This window comes from Sorex fumeus, unplaced genomic scaffold (genome assembly GCF_029834395.1).
Source record: "Sorex fumeus unplaced genomic scaffold, SorFum_2.1 ptg000058l, whole genome shotgun sequence".
Classification (NCBI taxonomy): Eukaryota; Metazoa; Chordata; class Mammalia; order Eulipotyphla; family Soricidae; genus Sorex; species Sorex fumeus.
The window spans coordinates 7,038,838-7,060,827 of record NW_026606115.1 but is presented as its reverse complement, the minus strand read 5'-3'; the positions used below and the strand labels follow the sequence as shown (position 1 = coordinate 7,060,827).

Genomic DNA, 21,990 nt, shown 5'->3' with positions numbered 1-21,990 from the left:
GTTGTTCATCGATTTGCTCAAGCGGTTCCAGTAATGTCTCCATTGTGAGACTTGTTGTTACTGTGTTTGGCATGTCGAATACATCACGGGTAGCTTGCCAGCCTTTGCCGTGCGGGCGAGATACTCTTGGTAGCTTGCTGGGCTCTCTGAGAGGGATGGAGGAATCGAACTCGGGTCGGCAGGGCCGGCCTCCTGCAAGGCAAATGCCCTACTGCTGTGCTATAGCCCCTGGAGTGGCAGCACAGTGGTAGGGCATTTGCCTGGCGCATGGTCAGCCCTGCCCAGCTGCGTTCAATTCTTCTGCCCCTCCTGGAGAGCCCGGCACGCTACCGAGAGTATCTCGCCCTCACAGCAAAGCCTGGCAAGCTACCCGTGATGTATTGGATATGCCAAACACAGTAACAACAAGTCTCACAATGGAGACGTTACTGGGCCCACTCGAGCAAATCGATGAACAACGGAGGACACTGCTACAGTGCTACAATACGTGTAAGACACATTCAGGTATGGAGTTTTTACACAGATGATCAAAGATGCCAAAAAGTCCAGTCAAAACTCATTTGTGCCTTAAAGATTTTCTTAAGAGAGAATCAAGAAATGGAGTTCAAGAAACAATACAAGGAGTTCAGGTTTAAACATTTATTTCTGCTTCATTCCATGACAGCAGATGAGCAACCACAATGATTGCTTACTCCTTATTCCAAGAACAGGAAACGGAGTAGAAAGAACAATGCTTGTGGTAAGTAATATTGTAGATGCAGGTGAAGGGGGGGATGTTCCTCCACTTGCATATGTACACGGTGAAAAAGATCTTGACATCGTCTTTCCACCTGAGGAGTCAGAACCCTGTAATATAATGAGTTAAAGTTTATCTGCATGACTTCACTTACACGTGGTACATAGAGAAAACATGAGTTAAATAAAGCAAGAAGAAACTTTGGGGCTATACGACTAATGGTTGCTAGAAGGGGAAGAAGTGGGGGGCGGAATAGTGACAAAGGGGACACATGTTGATTTTCAATAATGTACACACCCGAAACATTGAAACATACATTGCTGTAATGCAATCTTACTTTTAAAAAAGATACCAGGGCCAAGGAGATAATACAGAAGATGAATTAAAGCCTTTGCCTTTCAAATGGCTAACTCTGATTTGATCTCTGAGTATTGCTGAGAGTGACCCCTGAGCACAGAGTTGGGAGTAACTCTGGAGCAACAGGTATGAGCTAATTCCCCCAGCCCCCCAAAACTGGCGTTAAAATGCTTGTAATAAAATATGGAGCAAATAATTCTTAACAATAGATATTTGTGTTTCTTAAATATTATAAATAGCTTATAGATCAGCATTTAAGAACTACGCATGGGGGCTGGTGCTTGAGGACCACTCCTGGCTTAGTGTTCAAGGACTGAACAGGGACCAAACCCATGAATGCAAAGCATGTTCTTAATCTGTTAAGCTATATCTCCAACCAATGATAGGCAAAAATACTCTAATAAATATATCAGTTAACCAACTAATGCTAGGAGAATAGGCACCCTCATCAAAATCTTTAAGAAATAGTAATTCCAAAATGTTGAAAAATTACTTTTTATGATGAACATTATTCTATATGACCTAGGAGCAGTTTGGACAACACCTGGCAGTGCTCAGAGATAATTCCTCACACTGTGCTCAGGAGTGAGCCCTAACAGTACTTAGGGGATCAATGCAGTGCTGGGGAATGAAATGGGCAACCATCAAAATAAGAATTTTCTTTTTGGAGAGGTGAAATACTGAACCCAATTATTCACATTATACTGATAATTTTCTCTCAAATACCATTTTGTTTGAGTTATATACTTGAGAGTTATAAAACATTCAGGGCAGTTCAATACCTTTAAGTCTTTTCCACACATGAAGATGGTTTATTGTCATGAAAAATAATATATGTGGAGTTCTTTTTTCGGGAGGTGTGTGTTGAGGCCATACCTGGCAGTGCTCAAGGCGTACTCCCAGCTCTGTGCTCAAAGATCACTCCTAGTGGTGCTCAGGGGACCCTATTTGGTGCTGGGAATCGAGCCAGTGTTTACATCAGACAAGGTAAATGCCTAAACACCTTAACCTCTCTCCAGTTCTTCTAGAGTTCTATCATCTTAATTTTAGATTTTTTATGTGCACAGTATCAAATCCAGAACCTCATACATGCGAGGTTACTGCTCTACAGCTGAGCTACCTCTCTGGTCCCTTCAGAGTTCTTTAAATTAAAATGTTACTTTGCCAGAGATTCTGCTTCTGGTGACATTTTCTTTCCATCCTACCAAATACAAAGGACTCACTGTTAAGTGACAGCTTCATTACCTGGGTTGAGCGGTAGAGCATTTTCTTTGCATTTTCTTCGACCTTCTCTTGTTTTTCCTGCGTTTTGCCCTTTTAGTTCCAGATCTTGACGCCTTCATTTTCCTGTAATGGTGGCGAGGGAAGAGGGAACAGAGTGATAGTACAGTGGTTAGGGCACTTGCACTTGCCTTGTAAACAACTGACCCAGGTTTGATCTGTGGCACCACATATGGTGCCCTGAGCATTGCCAGGAATGAGCCCTGGCCACAACCAGGAGTATCCCCTTGCACAGTGATGAGTGGGCTCCCCCCCAAAAACACACCCAAGCATATTCCTTCAATGATTACTACCATAAATATACACTTTGTAATAGTTTCACAAAATCCTCAAATATGAATTAGAGCATGAACTCTCAGACCCTAGTCATGATTATTTTCAGGACAAGTAAATATGTAGGGGTGCTAGTGATGCTGGGGGTCAGGAAGAAATATGTTCCCAGCAGAAGGTAAACCCATTTTTACTTTAAAAAAAAAAAGAATAGTTGGACTCGAGATGGAAAGAGTTCTCAATGTGCAGAGTACCTGCATTGCATACATGGATTCTGGGATTGAAACATAACACTGTATGGCCCCCTGAGCACCTCTAGGAGCAATTCCCGAGCATTACTGGGTATGGTCTTGAAACCAAAAAATATGGAAGAAGAACCATGCATTTCTCAATTTATCATGAATACTTCTACTATTTTCTTTTTTGTCTCTCTTTTTCTAAGGTGGGAGTGGAGGCACATCCAGCGGTGTACATGGCTTACTACTGGTTCTGTGCTCAGTGACTACTTTTGTCCAGTTTGGGCAAGTGTCTTACCCACTATTCCATTTCTATGGCCCCATTCTACTATTTTTCTACTGAAATACAGCTATTACAAACTGAGATCATTTTGATACCCTGGTGGTACATCCATAGTGAATTAAGATATTAAAAGAAATAATTGGATGGAGAGATAGCTCAATAGGCTAGAGCACATGCTTCCAATTACATGGTCCCTAAACATCACTGGAGTGACAGTGACCCCCACACAGAACTGGGAATAGTACCAAGCACTGTTGGGTGTGACCCCCCCCCCACCAATTAATAAAGGTATTATCAAGTCAAGGAGAGAAAGATGAAACTCAAATTCATATTGTTTATGTAAAAGAAATGAATCTGAAAAGTCAGCTCTGTGGGTCCCCAAGCATGCCCTGAGGCTGCACTCTCTCCTGCCACCTGGGCGAGAACAGGAAGCCCAGGCTCCAAAAGGTCAGAAGGTAGAGCCATTTCTCAGAGGTGGCCTCTAATGTTGCTGTTGCTGCAAGATAATCTCCCTCCATTAATAGAGCTCCCCAGAGAGTAGTAGTAGTGTGTATATGTGTGTGAGAGGAGTCAGGGGAATGCTGAGAGTGACATGGAAAAGACCCCCAATGTAGCACCCCCAGACTACAAAAGGAGCCATGGTAAAGCAGCGCATATCACCATCAGAGAATGGGCAAAGACTGTAATCCTGTGGACTCACTCCATCAGTAATATCCACCTATATAATCTCTCTAAAAAGGACTTCAGAATAGAAATGCTTAGGATATTTAATGAGCTCAAAGAAACAATGGGACAGACAGCCAATAAAATATAAGAGGATCTGAGAGCAGAAATGAGAAAACTATAAACAGAAACAACAGAGCTGTAAAACTTGGTAGGTGAAATGAAAAACCCACTGGAAGGCCTCAGCAGCAGATTAACAGCCTCTGAGGACAACATTAGAGAGCTCCAAGATGAGGCACAGAGAATCACTAGACAACAGCAGAAGATGGAAATAAAGCCTTAAAATAAGTGAACAGCTGGCAAAAGAACTTTAGGATGAATTCAAGAGAAACAATAAAAGAATCATTGGGGTCCCAGAGGGCCAGGAATATAACCTGAGTAAGAAAGCAACTTGTCAAAGGCTTAATTAAGGAGAAGTTCCTTGAGCTAGAGAGCACATGCATCCAGATCCAGGAGACCTAAAGGATACCAGCTACAAGAAATTAAAACAACAACAGAAACTACAAAAAAAAAATCTTAATCAGAATGAAAAAACCCATATATATAGAATAATGGAAGCAGCAATATCAAAGAAGGAAATTATATACCAATGAGCTTCCTTAATATTTACAGCAAATTTAGCAAAAGAAACTATCTAGGTCTGAAGACAATAGTGGTATATAGTTAAAACAAAAACAAAAACAAAACAAAAACAAAAAAAAAACCCTCAATGAAATGGGCATCATGGCATTATGGTCTCACCAACAGAACTTTATTCAGCCAGACTCTAATTCAGATTTAAAGGAACAACATGTAACTCCACAGATAACAGCTAAGAATCTTCATAGACTCAAAACCATCTTTACAAGAACTAATGGGTCTGCTTTGAGACAAGATGAATTCCCCCCAAATTACAAAATCCTATAGCATGATGGCACAATACTCCATGATAATAATAACCCTTAATGTCAACAGGCTAAATGCACCAGCCCAACATTCCACTGCCTGGAACAAAAACATCTGAACAGTCAGAGTAAACAGACTAGCCAAGGTTAGAACACAATTTTTCAAGCAAATAACTGCTCAAAAAGGCCAGGGTGGTCATATTAGTATCAAACGACATAGAAGTCAGGTTCAAAAGGTTGAGGTCACTGTTTCTTTTAAGGTGCAGAAGCTTCTTAGAGAGCCCACGGAATGGGAAAGAATATTTACCCGATACCCATCTGATAAGGGATTAATATGGAGAATACACAAGACACTAGTAGAATTGTACAAGAAAAAAACCTCCAACCCCATCGAAAAAATGGGGAGAAGAAATGAACAGAAGCTTCCTCAAAAAAGGACTACAAATGGCCAAAAGGCACATGAAAAAATGCTCCACATAGCTAATCATCAGGGAGATGCACATCAAAACAACAGTGAGATACTATCTCACACCACAGAGACTGGCACACACTTAAAAGAACAAGAGCAACCAGCGCAAGCACGGAAGTGGGGGAAAAGGAACGCTATTTTACTGTTGGTGGGAATGATGACTGATCCAGCCTTTCTGGAAAACAATATGGACATTCCTTCAAAAACTAGAAATTGAGCTTCCATATGACCCAGCAATACTACTTCTGGGATATATCCCAAGGGTGCAAAAAAGCACAGTAGAAATGACATATGCACCTATATATTCATTGCAGCACTGTACACAATAGCCAGAATCTGGAAACAACCCTAGTGCCCGAGAACAGATGACTGGTTAAAGAAACTGTGGTACATCTATACAATGGAGTACTATGCAGCTGTTAGAAAAGATGAAGTCATGAAATTTGCTTAAAAGTGGATGGACATGGAGAGTATCATGAAAAACTAAGAGAAATGAGTCAGAAAGAGAGGGACAGATATAGAAGGAATGCACTCATTTGTGGAATATTTTAATAACATAATATTAGACTGACACCCAAGGACAGTAGACACAAGGGCCAGGAATATTGTCCCATAGTTGGAAACCTGTTTCATGAGCTGGGGTAGAAGGCAACCGGAATAGAGAAGGGATCACTAGGACAATGATGGTTGGAGGAATCGTTTGGGATGGGAGATGTGTGCAGAAAATAGATAAAAGGACCAAACATGATAACCTCTCAGTATCTGTATTGCAAACCATAATGACCAGAGAGAGAGAGAGAGAGAGAGAGAGAGAGAGAGTATGGGAGAAATTGTCTGCCATGGAGGCAGGAGGAGGGCTGGAAAGGGAGGGGGGGGATACTGGGTACATGGGTGGTGGAGAATGTCCACTGGTGGAGGGATGGGTGTTTGATCATTGCATGATTGAAACTCAAACATGAAAGCTTGTAACTGTATCTCACAGTGATTCAATTAAAAAAAAAGGTTGAGGGTCACTTCCTAATGATAAAAAGATATGTACATTCGAAAGAACTCACTCTCCTAAAACATATAATATGCACCTAATGTTAATGAACTCAGACCTCTTTCTAATGCTTTGCACAAAAATCAAATCAAAATGGACTAAAAACTGGAATCCGTGGTGGTGGGAAATGGGCACTGGTGGAGGGATGGGTATTTGATCATTGTAATTGAAACCCAAGCACAAAAATTTGTAAGTCTACAACTGTACCTCATGGTGTCTCACTAATAAAAAAAAATCTTGATATCAGAACTGAATCCATAAAGTACATAGAGGAAAACATAGGCAGAACTCTCCATGACATTGAAGCTAAAGGTATCTTCAAGGATGAAATACCATTGACCAAGCAAATGGGATTATATTAATTTAAGAATCTTTGAACAAATAATTAAATGAAGACCAGAACACAAAGATATCTCACAGACTTTTGGAGAAATTATTTCCCCAATGCCCATCTGAGAAGGGATTAATATGCATAAGGCACTGGTAGAACTTTACAAGAAAACCATATCCAAAAAATGTGAAAAGTTGAACAGAAATTTCCTCAAAGAAGAAATACAAATGGCCAAATGGCATATGAAAACTGCTCTACATTGCTAACTATCAGGAAGATGCAAATCAAAACAACAATGAGACATCATCTCACACAACAGAAACTGGCACACAGCCAAAAGAACAAGAACAACCAGTGCTGGCATGGATGCAGGGGACTTTTATTCACTGCTGGTAGGAATGTCAACTGGCCCAGCTTTTCTGGAAAAAAAAATACTGATATTCCTAAAGCATCTAGGAATAGAGTTTCCATTTGACCCATGAACTCCACTTCTTCGAATATACCCCAAGGGCTCAAAAAAATGGAGGAAAGTGATTGGCACCACCCCTGTGTTCCTTGTAGCAATACCCACAATAGCCCAAATCTGGAAACAACCCAAGGAGTCCAAGAAAGCTGAGTGGATAAAGAAACTACAGTACATATACACAATGGAATACTACTCGGCCATAAGAGAAGATAAGTAATTAAATTTGCTGCTATGTGAGGGACCTGCAGAGTAAAGTTAATCAGAGGGAGAGAGACTGACACAGAATGATCTATTTTATATGTGGAATATAAAGAAGTATAATGGTGGAATAACAAATACCCAAAGGCAGCAGACACTAAGAACATGAGAATAGGTATTCAGTAGGAAACATATCACTTAAAGGGGCTGGGGAATAGGAGAAAGAGAGGGCCACAACTAAGGTGTGGAGAAGTGGTCAACTGGGAGGAGGAGGTGGTGCTGAAAAATGGTAAAGTGTTATGGATGAAACCTTACCAGCAACAGTACTATAAAACACAGTGCAAGAAGTTATTATTTTTTAAAGTGCCTCTCATAGAAGCAGATTGGTGGGTGAAAGGCAAATGGGGGTGAAGGGCAGGAACTGGTGGAGGAAGTGGATACTAGTGAAGGGATCTGTATTGAAACACTGTGTGCCTGAAAACCAATCATGAATAACTCTGCAATGTCACAGCAACTAATAAAAACAAAATCAGAATAAAAAAAAGGAATCTGAAAATGCTACAAACTGTAGAATTATAAGTATATGATATTCTGGAAGAGGCAAAGCTATCCTGACAATTCAGAGGTCAGCATTTGGGAGGGATTATGCTGAATGAGTGAAGGATGAATAAGTAAATTAGAATACAGAATAGTTTTCCTTCTCTTTTTCCTATTTAGCTGTTAGGCCATATTCAGCAGTGCACAGGCGCTACTCCTGTACTGTGTTCAGGGGATCACATGGTACTTAGGAATCAAACCTAGGCCTCTTCCAGGTAAAGCATGCACTCAGCCCTTTAAGTTATCTCTTTGGCCTGAAAGTTTAGGGAAGTAAAACTATTGTAATGGTAGAAAAATGCCAGCATAATAAATAAGCAAATATATATATATTATATATAAAATATAAATATATACATTTATATATTATAAATGTATACATTTATATATATACATTTATATACATATGTATATATAATCTATATTAAAAAGAGTGAACCCTAGTACCAGAGAGATAATACAGGGGTTAAATCTCTTCCCTTGCATGCAGCTGAATGTGGTTTGATTCCCAAGTACCACCAGAAGTGACCCCAGAGCACTGAGCCAAGCGTAATCCCCGAAGATAGAAACCAACTGTGGTCCCAAAACAAAACCACACACAAAAAAACCATTGTGAAAATTGAAAGCCCTAAATAAAAGTATCATTACTCTATGTTCTCACACATGTGATACTTTTGAAAAGACAGAACTATAAGAACAGAAATAAGAACAGCAGTTGCCAAGTGCTGGAACATATAAAATTGCCTTAATAACAAATTATCTCTGGTTATGCTTGAAACTAATCTCTTTGTTTTTAAGACTTTTTTTAACTGAATCACTGTGAAACCCTTACAAAGCTGTTCATGATTAGGTTTCAGTCATACAATGTTCTAACACCTACTCCTCCACCTGTGTACATTTCCCAGCACAAGTGTCCCCAGTTTCCCTCCCATCGCCCCCACCCCACCCCCAGTCTGCATCTATGGCAAGCGCTTCTCTTTATCTTTCTGTTTCTCTCTCTGACACACACACACACACACACACACACACACACACACACACACTCTGTCTCTCCCTCTCACACTTCTCTTTCTCTCTGTCTCTCTGTCTCACTTCTCTCTCTGTCTCTGTCTCTCTCCCCCTGCCCCACTCCCCCCTTCTTTTGGGTATTGTGGTTTGCAAGACAGATACTGAAAAATTATCATGTATATCCCTTTACCTACTTTTAACACTCAGTTATTGTCCAGTGTGATCATTTCCAACTATTATTGTCATAGTGGTCCCTTTTCTATCTTACCTATCCCACACACACCTTGTGGTATAATGACTGCATTCTAGAATGGCTGCATTCAATTGTGGTATATAAAACATAGAAGACTAATATCCAAGGCCAGGGAAAACAGGGGCTAGGAGGACTGGTCAATGGCTGGAATCTGAAACTAAATTCTTTGGAGTAACACTGTCACACACTTGTGAAATCATGATGGGTTTAGTTCTCAATTCAACTGCTAATTTTTGTAAATATGTGCCTGTGTCTTTTAAAGTAATTTCCACACTATTCATCTGGTTCTGCAAAAGAACCATAACATTTTAAGAATTTTTCATTTATTTGACTTTGGTATTAGTTGAGGAAATGAAAACCTAAAGTAGTAAAGTGGTATGTTCATAATGAGAGATGGCATGTTGCTGGGGTCATAAAAGGTTCATGACCCCTCTCTCTCCCCAGTACTCACACCTTCCTAAAGCAATCCCTGATTCACAGAGTGTATTTATAAGAAAGAGGCACAAGAACCCAAATCTAATGTCTGCTGAATCCTGACCAGTTTGTCCAAATCATCAGGAGAGAGTACGCCAGCAATAGGGTCCAGAAGAAGGAATGTGCCAGTTCATCTACTGTCAAACTATTCCTTAAAGCTCACCCACCAAATCTGTATAACTCTAAATCACCTCCCATGAGTGCCATTTAAAAATCACAATAAGTTATAAATATATGAATATTACTGAGTTGAGAATGCCTTGTATTACAAACCAAAAGAATATATATTTGGTACTTGACAAGCAGTTTTCTTCTGACAAAGAAACAGAACATTGTATGCTTGATCCTTTCCCCATAGATAAAATATCAATTAGATAAAACTGCATTGCTAGACCTATAGCAAAATGTTTCAATTTTCATATCACCCTTTAGAAATTCCAATGTAATATTAGATTCAGCAATCCATGAGAAAAAATAAGACAACAAATTCTTTCTTTTTGTTTTTCTGCTTTTTTGTGTCATATCCGGCGATGCACAGGGGTTACTACTGGCTCTGCACTCAGGAATTACTCCTGGCGGTGCTCAGGGGACCATATGGGAGGTTGGAGATCAAACCCAGGTCAGCTGCATGCAAGGCAAATGCCCTACCTGCTATACTATAGCTCCAGCCCCCAAGACAACAAATTCTTTCCTAGTTCTAGGGTTTATAAAAACATCATGTCACATTATCACTGTAAAAAGTCTCAAGTTTCTGAAATAAAATTGCTTTTCATTATTTAATCTTCAGTACAAAGAATATAAATCTAAGTGAAGTTTAATATACACAATTTCTATAACTGCCAGGGCATCATTATAAACTTGGACTAAACCCTTCCAGAAAATCAAAGTTATAGGAATGAAGGAAGTAAGACACAACCAAAAAATATAACAGAGTTATATACCTATTGGATAACTAAAATCTGCTCTGGTAAAATAGCTTTTTCTGGAGCTTTAAATTGAGTTACAGGGCACTGAAACTTATCAAATAAGTCAGTATTCCCAATGGCTCATGATCAACATAATGAACAATTATCAAGGCTGAGTATACAAGGATATAGTACATAACTAGATTTAACAAAGGAAATTCAGGGCAGCTTAGACAGTACAGTGAGTTAGGTGCTTGACTTGGATGTGGCTGACCCCAGTTCTATTGCAGTAACATAAATGGTCTTCCCACCCCCTAGCAACCCTGGGAATGATCCCTGAACACAGGGCCAGAACCACTAAGACCCTTTGAGCACCACCAGGTATGGTCTCTAAATTTAAAACAAAGCAAAACAAAACAAAGAAAACTCAGTAGGAGACTTCCTTGAAAATTAAGTCTATTGAGGGTAACATGCAATCAATCAAGTACCACTAAGCTAAATGGCATACCTGGCATAAAGGTACTTCTGATTTCTGGTTCCTATGGTCACTTACCTCAGTGTGGAAGATGTAAAAACACTCTTCGGGTTTCTCACAGAATTGTGAACAGAAGAGAGAGGACTGTTAACAAGTTTGCTATTAATATCAAATCAATTTCCCTACATTCAGCATAAAAATATTGCTGCACCCTGCCCCCACCCCCAAAAAACACCCAGTTTTTCTAGCTCTGTTGATCCACTACAATCCACTACACACCCTTAAGATATCTAAGTCAATGGCTGGTGGTGGTCTGCATTTTATACAACAAACCCATAGTGATGTAATCAACTATGATGACTTGGTCACTTCACAATGTAATTGGCTGTGATCCTGGCTGGTGGTTCAAGTTACTTATCAGTCTTTCTGCTGAAGCTACTCAGCCTGTCCCCAAATTTAATGAAATAAGTAACAGTTTAGCAGTAGAGCTATCGATACAGAAATGTTTTCTCACTTATGAGACTGAATCTAGTAAAGACAAGTGTCCTAATATTAGGTGCAAGCAACAGTTTGGACACCACTGTCACTGAAGCAGTTTTAAACAGCTTACAAAAATGAACTTAGCCACTTTAGGTACTAGGAAAGGTACACAGATTTTTAAAAGTGTTCATTTAAATAGCACCACAGACTCCCAGATGTGTGGGTAAAGTATTAGCTTATTCAAAGTAAAAATTTTAAACTATTTACTACTTATACAAGGAACCAAACTCTGGCCTTAAGCCTGAACAATTGCAAACTGCCAAATTACACTGACACCATGCTGTCTCCTACTTCAAAGGTGCAGGGAAAGATACTTGCCAATGACCAACTGTCACCAGAAAGCCTAACACCAGCAGCATAAAGAGCCACAAGTGTGCCTTCTCATGGTGCTTTCATATCCAGATCTTCACAGGGCTTTTCCTATCACTTCCTGCAGGTCTTTCTCACCTTCTCAGTCAAGTCTTGGCTGCACAATCTTGCAAAGGTACAAATCCTCATGACCTTCCCAGCTCCTATTCCCTACACCTTCCTGCATCCGATTCTCATATCTTGCTTTATTTTGCTGCATAGTTTTTACAACCATCTTCCTCATATCTACATACACATGTTGACCCCCATAGAACTGTCGTCTATCCACGGAAATTTGTGTGTCTTACAGGCTGTTTCTGACACTAAGAATAGTTACTGACAGAATTAAGATTACCAAGCAGTAGGGCACGAGGAAGATGGAGAAGGACTGATGAGAAGGGACTTGGGGAAAGTGATTGAGGGATGCACGTAAATGTGGGTTTGGTGCAGTAACAGTGCACACAGCTAAAGCATAAATATTAAGACTCTTGTAAACCAGGTTAACTCAGTAATTTTAAGTTCTTTTGGGGGTGTGGTGTTACTCAGGGATTACTCCTGGCTCTGTGCTCAGGGATCACACCTGGCGATTTGGTGCTCGGGAGATCATATAGGGTTCTGAGGATTGAACCCAGGTCAGACACATGCAAGGGAAGTGCCATACCCACTATACTATCTCCATGGCCTTTTAACTCAATAATTTTAAAAAGAAGAGTGTCTGACATAGGTTTTCAGTTAAATGTTAAATGAAAACCACACATTCATGCCATTTCTATAGCAGACCCTATAAACAAAGTAGTGTGTGTTCTTCAGAATTTTCTTTCACAGGGGCTGGAGCGATAGTATAGCGGGTAGCGTGTTTGCCTTGCACACAGCTGACCCGGGTTCGATTCCCAGCATCCCATATGGTCCCCTGAACACTTCCAGGAGTAATTTCTGAGTGCAGAGCCAGGAGTAACCCCTGTGTATCGCAGGGTGTGACCCAAAAAGCGAAAAAAATTTTTTTTCTTTCACACCTTTAAATTCTATTCTTGTACAGGGACATGTTGTCAACAGGCTCTGTTTACATTAATGAAGTTCATGAAATATGATGGGTATGAAGACATACCAATTATAGTGCTGTAAATAGAACTATAATCAACAAGGGTTTGTTGGTCGAGAAACAGAAGGTTTATTCACATGCTAGCAATCTGAGGGGATGTTATAATTGCTGTTCCCCCAAACCTTCTTACTGTCAAGTTGAGGCTGGGGGTAGAGACCTTTATATACAGGTGATTGGAAAAGCATGTTAGAAAAAAATATGAGTTACAGGTAAGTGGAAAAGATCCAGTCTGGAGGTTGTGCCACTGATCAGTGGTTTACAGAATTCCCTGTTGGAGGGAGAAGTAATAGTATAGGAGTTAAGGTTCTTGTCTTTCTGCAGCAGACCCAGGTTCCACTAACGGCTAATGCCTAAGGTGATTGCCTGAGCACTGCTGGGTGTGGCCCCCAAACCAAAATTTATATATAAAATATTGAAAGGGAGACGAAGGTGGGGTGTACTGAGTGCATAGGTTCTCCCAGAGATGAAAGAATATGGGAGCTGGTGGGACCCACCAGACCGTCTTGTCTGCCACAGCAAGTGGCTGAGAGCTCCCCCCAGGAGAGTCATGAGCTTCCCCATTCAGATGTCCCCAGGCCACTGACAGACTAAACTCATGCACTCCTAGGGTCACTTGCTTAGCTAAGCTGACTGACCCAGCACGTGGGCATAGGAATGATGGCCATTTCTAACATAGACATTTTTTTTTAAAATTTTGCCTTGCACGTGGCTGACCCAGGTTTGATTTCTCCACCCCTCTCAGAGAGCCCAGCAAGCTACAGAGAGCATCCCTCCTGCATGGCAAAGCCTGGCAAGCTACACATGACGTATTCGATATGCCAAAAACAGTAACAACAAGTCTCACAATGGAGATGTTACTGATGTCCGCTTGAGCAAATCGATGAATAAATCACCATGAGACGCAGTTACAGACTTATAAAATTTAATGATTGCGTTTCAGTCAGTGTTCAAGTACCCATTCCTCCACCAGTGCCCATTCTCCACCATCAATGTAACCAGTATCCTTCCCCCCAACCCCCACCCCTTCCCAACACCCGCCTCTGTGGCAGGCACATTCCTTCTTACTCTGTCTTTTTGGGTACTATGGTTTGCAATACAGGAACCAAGTGGCCATCATGTTTGGTCCATGGTCTACTTTCAGCATGTATCTACTATGCCGAGTGATCTCTCCAACCATCATTTACTTAGTGCTCCCTTCTCCATCCCAGCTACCTTTTACCCCAGTACATGAGATTGGCTTCCAAACCATGGGGCGACCCTCCTGGAAGCTGGGGTAGGCAAAGCTACGCTTGACTGCTGGGCACTGCTGACCAGTGGCCTCCAGCACTGAGTGTCCCTGCGAGAGGCAAAGGGGCCAGAGCCTGTCGGGCACCCCCACGCCTCAGGCCCCCAGCAGTGGGGTGCCAGCTTCCCTGTATTGGACACGTCGGTTCCAGCCAGGCAGAGTCCTCCCGCCCAGCTGGAAACCGCGGGGCCCCCACGCTAGCCTGCACCCTCGCTCCTTAGTGTGGTCCACCTCCCCCATGGCTGGTCTCCTACACAGCCCCCCAGATCTCGCCTAACCTCTGACTCATCTCCTGCCTCCCGTCCATTTGCCACCCCCATCCCATCTCACTGCCTGCCTGCTGCACCCCTACTCTGGCTGTTCCCCTGGCTGAGAATGTGGCTTATATATTTGTACTGAAAATCAAGATCAAGCGAGCTTTTGCCCTTCTGCTCCACAGGAGGTTCCTGTCCTCCCTGAGCTCACCTTAGGACACCTACGTTACTGTTTGACAGGAGTACAGCCCCAATCAAACTCCCCCACCTGGTGTCCTTAGGTGTCTAACATAGCTTTACAAAGGAACTATTTTTTTGCTTTTTGGGTCGTACCCGGCGATGCACAAGGGTTACTCCTGGTTCATGCACTCAGGAATTACTCCTGGCAGTGCTCAGGGGACCATATAGGGTGCTGGGAATCGAAATGGGTCAGTCGCCTTCAAGACAAACTCCCTATCCACTGTGCTATCGCTCCAGCCCCCTAAAAAGAAACTTCTTTTTCCCTCTAAATCTGTGACTGCAGAGAAAGCAATGTTTCCATTTTTTTGTTCCATTACATTCACCTTTTTCCTCTTGCTGGCACAGACCCTACAGCAAGGTTCTCCCAAGCTATTGGCAAGGCATAGACAGGTTTCCCTGACTTTCCCAAATTGCTCTCAGACACCTTTGGTGTACTTAAAACATCAGACTGGGGGCTGAAGAGACAGTAGAGGGCAGAACACTTGCCTTTCAAGCAGCCAACCTAGGATCCCTATCTGGCACCACAGAGAGCACCACCAGGAGTGTTCCCTGACACAGAGCCAGAGCAGAGCCCAGAATCCTGAGCACAGCTGGGTGTGGACCAAGACCCAAAGAAAGTAAGACTACATCTTTCAATCAAAGTCCCTGCCCCTCCCCTCTAGACTTCTTTTAATCTCCCTGCTCCTGTATTCTTCCAGACCTGACCCCACTCTCTGGAAGGAGAGACAAGTGGTTCAATCAGCAGACAGTAACTGTCAATACAAGAGCCAAGGTCAGACCCCAGGGGGACAGCATTATGAAACACAGGCACAAGGTATTAACCCCATAGGTCCCAGTTTTCTCCTATTCTTCCTTCTCTGCCTCCCCAGCTCCGTAGATCTGACTAGGGCATGATTCTGGTGTGTGTGTGTGTGTAGTGGGTTTCCTCCTGCTTTCCAGTAGGTGGGCAGCCAGGGCAGTGGGTGATGACAACTGCAACTCGCTAGGCAGGACCCACAGTGGCCTTTTGAGGGGAGGCATTTTGGAGAAGTTGGTAGAGCATAGGCTCCAGGGCTTGGCCAGATTTGGCTGCTGCCCAAGGTATAGCAGCTAGGGAGAGCCCCCAAAACAGAGCTTCTCAGGTATTCCCCATTGAGAGGTCCTGGAAGTACTTCCTGGAGACCAGAAGGCAGAGTAGGTGGGAGCAGGCTGGGCCCACGGATCCCTCTTCATGTTCTGTTCTCTATTTACATGGCCACAGTGAGGGTCGTCTTGGTCGTTTTCAATTGAGCATCCTCCTGATGGGGCTGGGCTCCCCAGAATATGCACTAGCAAAGCAGTATTTCCTTTAATGAAATTTTGGCCTAAAACTTACAGCTCCATTTATGCGTGTGCATTTTATGACGTAGAAAATGAACCTTCTCCACTGGGGACAGAGAGAATTAGTAAAGTAGGGTTCTGGCATGCAGCCTAGCTGCTTCAACATATGGTCTCCAGAGCTAACAGGGATCACTCCTGTATAGAGACAGGATTAGCCTCCCGAGAACTGTGGTGTACCTCCCTAAATAATAAGCACCCTCATGGGGGGAAAGGGTTCTTCCCAAGTGATGAAAAGACCGGCAATTTACCTTTTCATCTATAAGCATTTATTGTGCTTTGTACACATTGGGTGTTTTACAAACAGGTTTGTGGCAACCCTGCCTTATTCAGTAGGACTATATGGACCATTTTTCCCCCAATAGGATGTGCTCTATCACTTTTCACTTTTTAGCAATAGAGATTTTTTGTTTGTTTTTGGGCTATACCCAGTGGTTACTCCTGTGTCTGTGCTCAGGGATCACTCCTGGAGGTGTTTGGGGGATTGAATGTGGGTCACCTGCATGCAAGGGAAGCACCCTACCCATTATACTATTGCTCTGGCCCCAGCAATAGAGAATTTTAAAGTAAGGTATGTAAATTTGTTTTTGGATAGCGCTATTAACTATAATTGAATATATTAGACTATAATTGACTATACACACAGCTTCAAAACGCACTGGGAAAGCAAAAAACCTTGTGTGACTCTTTGTGGTTATATTGGCTGCACTGTGGTGTCTGGGATTGAATATCTCAATATCTCTGAGATGTATCTGTGCTTACAGTTCTGTGATACTGAAGGATTTGCAAAGAGGATGTCTTTTTACTAATGAAAGAAACAAAATTTTAAAAAGCAATTTCAGATTAGTAAAGATGATAATCAAAATGGTAATATAAAATGTGAACAAAGTTACTAATTACATGTGGTCAAAAAGTTCAAAGCCTGGTCATTTTCAGATGACATTATTGTTATGGAGGAAACGAGAGGAGAGGCCAGACAATCAAAACCTCTATAAGGTAAAATCTTATAACCCTTCTCAGGATGATATAAATGGTTATCTCGAACCCCTCCCCACAGCTTAATTTATGGGCACAATATAAATGGCCCTCTGAAAATCACTCCTTGTCATTTACATATATAATCTGTCATCCCAAAATCACCCATGCAAGCATTTACATACACAATCTAACTGGTCTTCTACCAATCACATGTCCTCATTTACATACAGAACTCAACTGGGCCTCTATCACCCCAGGCCCTCTTTTACATATGGAATCCGGTTGGTACTTCCACAACTACTCACACCCTCATTTGCATGCACAATCTGAAGCATATTTCAATTTGGATGACTACATTGGGTCATATAGCAGAAATAACTAGGGGGAGGAAATATGAAGCATATAAACAAAGGTCACTCTAGAAAAGTAAATAAAGAAAGGGGAGAATGAAGAGTAGGAAGAGGGAGGTAGGGTGATTTGGAGCTGTTTCCAATGCAAAAGGCTTCTGTTGGTTCTGTGCCATGAGCTGTAAAATAAGGAGCTGACTTTGGTGGTTGGGGCTAATCTTACTCAAAGCCCAAAAGAACCTGAAGTAAGTCAAATCCACCACAGCATTATTTTGTTTGATTGGGGGTCACATCCTGTCATTCTCGAGGATCATTCCTGATGATCCTAAGCAGATCTATGAGGTGCCAGGGATAGAACTAGGGCCAGTTTTGTGAAAGGCAAGCACCTGAACCCCCTGAGCTATATCTCTAGCCGCACTGCTGCAACATTAATGGGTGTTAGCAAAACACTCATTAATGGACTGGATGCCTGCCAGGACTGGATGCCTGCCACTAGGCCATTATTGTGACATAAGATTTGGTGTGAGAAAAAAACAGGTTTATTCAGGTACTAGCAACCTGAAAAAATTGTGGATTTATCCCCCAATCCATCTTGTTTTCAGACTGGGTTCTAGGGTTTGTAAAAAACAGGTAGAATACATAGGCAAAAGTCAAGATGGGGGGAAAGGGGTCCAGTCATGCACTGTCCTGCAGACAATAGTTTGATGGAGTTATTGGGGCAGGCTGACCTGTTGCCTTCAGTGGTCTGTACAACGCCATAAGTGATGGACATCCATTGTTATTCTCCTTTCCTCCATGACTGACTTCTAGTTTAACACTAAACATACAACATACAGGAAAATTTCTCAAAATTAGAGGAAAGGAAGACACATAATGATTGAGTGATCTAAAAATTATGTGGATGTGGAAAGTAGACTATAGACTAAACATGACTGTCATCCATTGCCTCTTTTGCAAACCACAACACCCAAAAGGAGAGAGAGAACAAAAGGGAATGCCCTGCCACAGAGGCAGGGTGGAATGGGGGGTATGGAGGGTGGGAGGGATACTGGGATCCGTGGTGGTGGGAAATGGGCACTGGTGGAGGGATGGGTATTTGATCATTGTATAATTGAAACCCAAGCACAAAAATGTGTAAGTCTGCAACTGTACCTCATGATGTCTCACTATAATATATATATCAAGAAAAGTGGTTTTCAGAAATAAAATGCTATAATTTAAAAAAAATAAAAATAAAAATTATGTGGAGAGCAAAATAAGTTTCTATTGCCTGCTCACATAAAAAGTTTTGTGTGTGTGTGTCTGTGTGCATGCTCTATGATGCATGCACAGACACACCTAGGTGGTTGTGTTGAAATGACTTATTTTTAAATTTTTTTTATTTACTTAAAGAACTGGGCTGGAGTGACAGCACAGCAGTAGGGCATTTGCCTTGCATGCGGCTGACATGGCCGACCCGAGTTCGATCCCTCCTCCTCTCTCGGAGAGCCTGGCAAGCTACTGAGAGTATCTCGCCCGCAGAGCAAAGCTGGGCAAGCTACCCATGATGTATTCGATATGCCAAAAGCAGTAACAACAAGTCTCACAATGGAAATGTGACTGGGCCCGCTCGAGCAAATCGATGAACAATGGGAGGACAGTGACAGTGACAGTGACTTGAAGAACCATGATCTATAAAGTTAGGATAGTTTCGTTTTAGGCATATAATATTTCAAAACCAATTCCACCCCAAGTGTCAATTTCCCTCCACCAGTGTCCCCACACTCTGATAACCCCCTCTTGCTCCCACTACCATTTTGACAGGCACATTACAAAGCTCAGTGGTTGCAGCTTAGATCTCATGCTTTCAGTGTTGTTGAGTGTGTGTGTTGCATATATAGCTATACCAGTCTTGCACATTACCAATATAATCAAAATCCTGGTCCCCATTTCCACATTACTGCCTTTTCTCATCTTTTCCCATACCCCCCTTGGTTTCTTTCCCTATCTTTCTCTTCCCTAAACTCTGAAGCGTAGGGTGATGTAGGCACCCCCAATTCACTACATTACTTTTCTTCATCCAGTTATTCTTCAAACCACAGATAAGTGAGAACACCCCATGTGTGTCTTTCTTTCCTGGCTTATTTCACTCAATATAACTTCCAGTTCCAACCATGTTGCAGCAAATTGCATGATTTCATTGTACCTTGCAGCTGCATAATATTCCACTGTGTATATATACACATCATCGTCATAATCCATTCATCCATTGTTGAACACCTATGTTGATTCTGTATCTTAGCTATTGTAATAAGTGTAGCAATGGATGTGCATACATTCTTTAGAGCTAATTTTTGTCCTGGGAATAGATGCCCCAAAGTGGAACTGCTGGGTCTTATGGCAGCTAAATTCTGTTCACTGAGAAGTCTTCATACTGTTTTTCACGAGGGTTGAACCAGACAACATTCCCACCAGCATTGGATAAAAGGCTTTCTTGATAAGTGTCTGTTCATTTCCTCTCCCCATTTTTTGATAGGGGTTTTGATTTTTTTTAAAAAAATATTTTGAGTACTTTATATATCCTGGATATCAACCCTTTATCTGCTGTGATGAAGTCAAGTATTTTTTCCGAATCAGTTAGCTGTCTTTTAGTCTTGGCCTGTGTTTCTTCTGCCATGAAGAAACTTTTTAATTTGGTGTAGTCCCATTTAATTTTGTTGCCTTTGCCAGTGGTATCATATCATGGAAGATGCCTAGAATCGACTACATGTCTTCTGCTTACCCATACCACCCAGAACTAACTAATCTGGAGAAAGCAGAAACTTCCTTAGAGACATACCCAGTGAAAGGTTCCCAAAGACTGTCCTGTGTCAGTGTGACCACTGTACTTTCTTTTAATTAGTGTACTATCAATCAGTGTACATAGCTCTGCCTAAACCATTTTACTCTCATGGTAAATTATTTTACCATCCCACAGATGGGACCCAGTGGGACATGGGTTTGAGCACCTCCTCTTCAATCAGATATTCTTGTCTGAAATGGAAAATCTGATAATGTAATTTTTTAGAACATGTATTATCATAAATGTGTTAGCTGGGTTTGCGCCAAAAAGGCTGAGCACCTTTTGTTACACTTTTTTATAAGGGTCTACACTTGTAGCTGGTAAGGGGAATGTGCAGGATCAGGGATTACCATAACAGATTAAGTGATATTACTCAACCAGGTTGGGATGAGAAAACACATAGACCTGGTAAACACAGGACCGAGTAAGGCTCCTGATTGTAGTAAGGATTAAATGGAGGACAGGAGCCAGACCACCTTCCACACTGCTGCAGATTTGGTTATCTGCAATTTCACAGGAATCTGCTCTCACCCTTGCCTGGGTATTCCTGTAGTGAGCTCACCACTTCAGCAGAAGAATTTCCCGTTTTAAAATTTTCTGTTTCCCATCTTTCATCACAAACTGAGTCTCATACTTGCAAGGCAGGTGCTGTACCACTGAGCTCTTCCCCAGTCCCTGTTGGATCTTTGAGATATTGTTTTCCTTTGCCCAGATTTTACACTATCAGAACAGAAAAAAAAAGACTATATTTTTTCTTTTTAATTTTGGGGGCCTCCCAAATAGTACTCAGGGTTCCTGGTGGCATTCTCAGAAACATTCTGCTAACCAAGCTGGGAATGCTTGGGCCCAGTGTTGTTGCTTTATGTTCAGTGGTGCTGAGCCACATGGCTACAATTGGCAGTGCTGGGGCAAACAACGAGCAATATAACTCATACTTGTGATAGCCAGACCACTGAGCTATCTTTCCAGTGCATGGTTAAAATGCTCAAATCTAATTAATACTTGACTTTTTTTTTTTTTTTGCTTTTTAAGTCACACCCCACAATGCACAGGGGTTACTCCTGGGTCATGCACTCAGGAATTACTCCTGGTGGTGCTTGGGTGACTATCTGAGATACTGGATACTGGGAATTGAACCTGGGTGGGCCACGTGCAAGGCAAACATCCTTCCTGCTGTGCTATCACTCCAGCCCCTCATTTTTTAAAAATAAGAAATTCTAAATAATCTGAAAACTTCTAGGTTAAAAAGTGTGTAGTTAACAAAAATCACGACCATCCTGTTATTCGTCGATTGCCTCGAGCAGGCCCCAGTAACGTCTCCTTCATCCTAGCCCTGAGATTTTTAAGAAAGTGCTATATTCAAGGCTCTTTAGGAGAATGAGACCCATCATTGTTACTGGTATTTGGCATATTGGGTACGCCATGGGGAGTTTGCCAGACTCTGCCATGTGGGCAGGTTACATTCGGTAGCCTGCCACTTTGTCCAAAGTAGGAATGAGATAATAAGATGTCATAATAAGATGTCGTGCAGCCGCAAATGCGGCCGCGTGCTTCCGGGAGCTGGTTTTTAAAGTCTCTGAGTCTTGGCCGTTGATGGGATTACACAGCGCCAGGGGGCCAGTTCGTGGGTGTGACCCCCGCCTACTGGAATTTGGAGGATCTGGGTGGAGGATGCTCATCCCCGATCCGAGTAGGCTTGGAGATCTCAGCCCCGGGACCCGCTTGCCTTTGTTCCTC

General features: G+C 42.0%; 1 long non-coding RNA gene across 1 annotated transcript in view; it reads right to left on the bottom strand.

The window, feature by feature from the left end:
- Positions 1–652: 652 nt before the first annotated feature.
- The window catches only part of LOC130034265 (uncharacterized), a 61,885-nt gene continuing 40,547 nt past the window's right edge, over positions 653–21,990 (bottom strand). Inside the window, exons 3-4 of the long non-coding RNA XR_008794064.1 lie at positions 2,339–2,440; positions 653–846 (exon numbers count right to left, since the gene is read on the bottom strand). This is a non-coding gene — a long non-coding RNA (uncharacterized LOC130034265). The remainder of the gene's footprint in view (positions 847–2,338; positions 2,441–21,990) is intronic.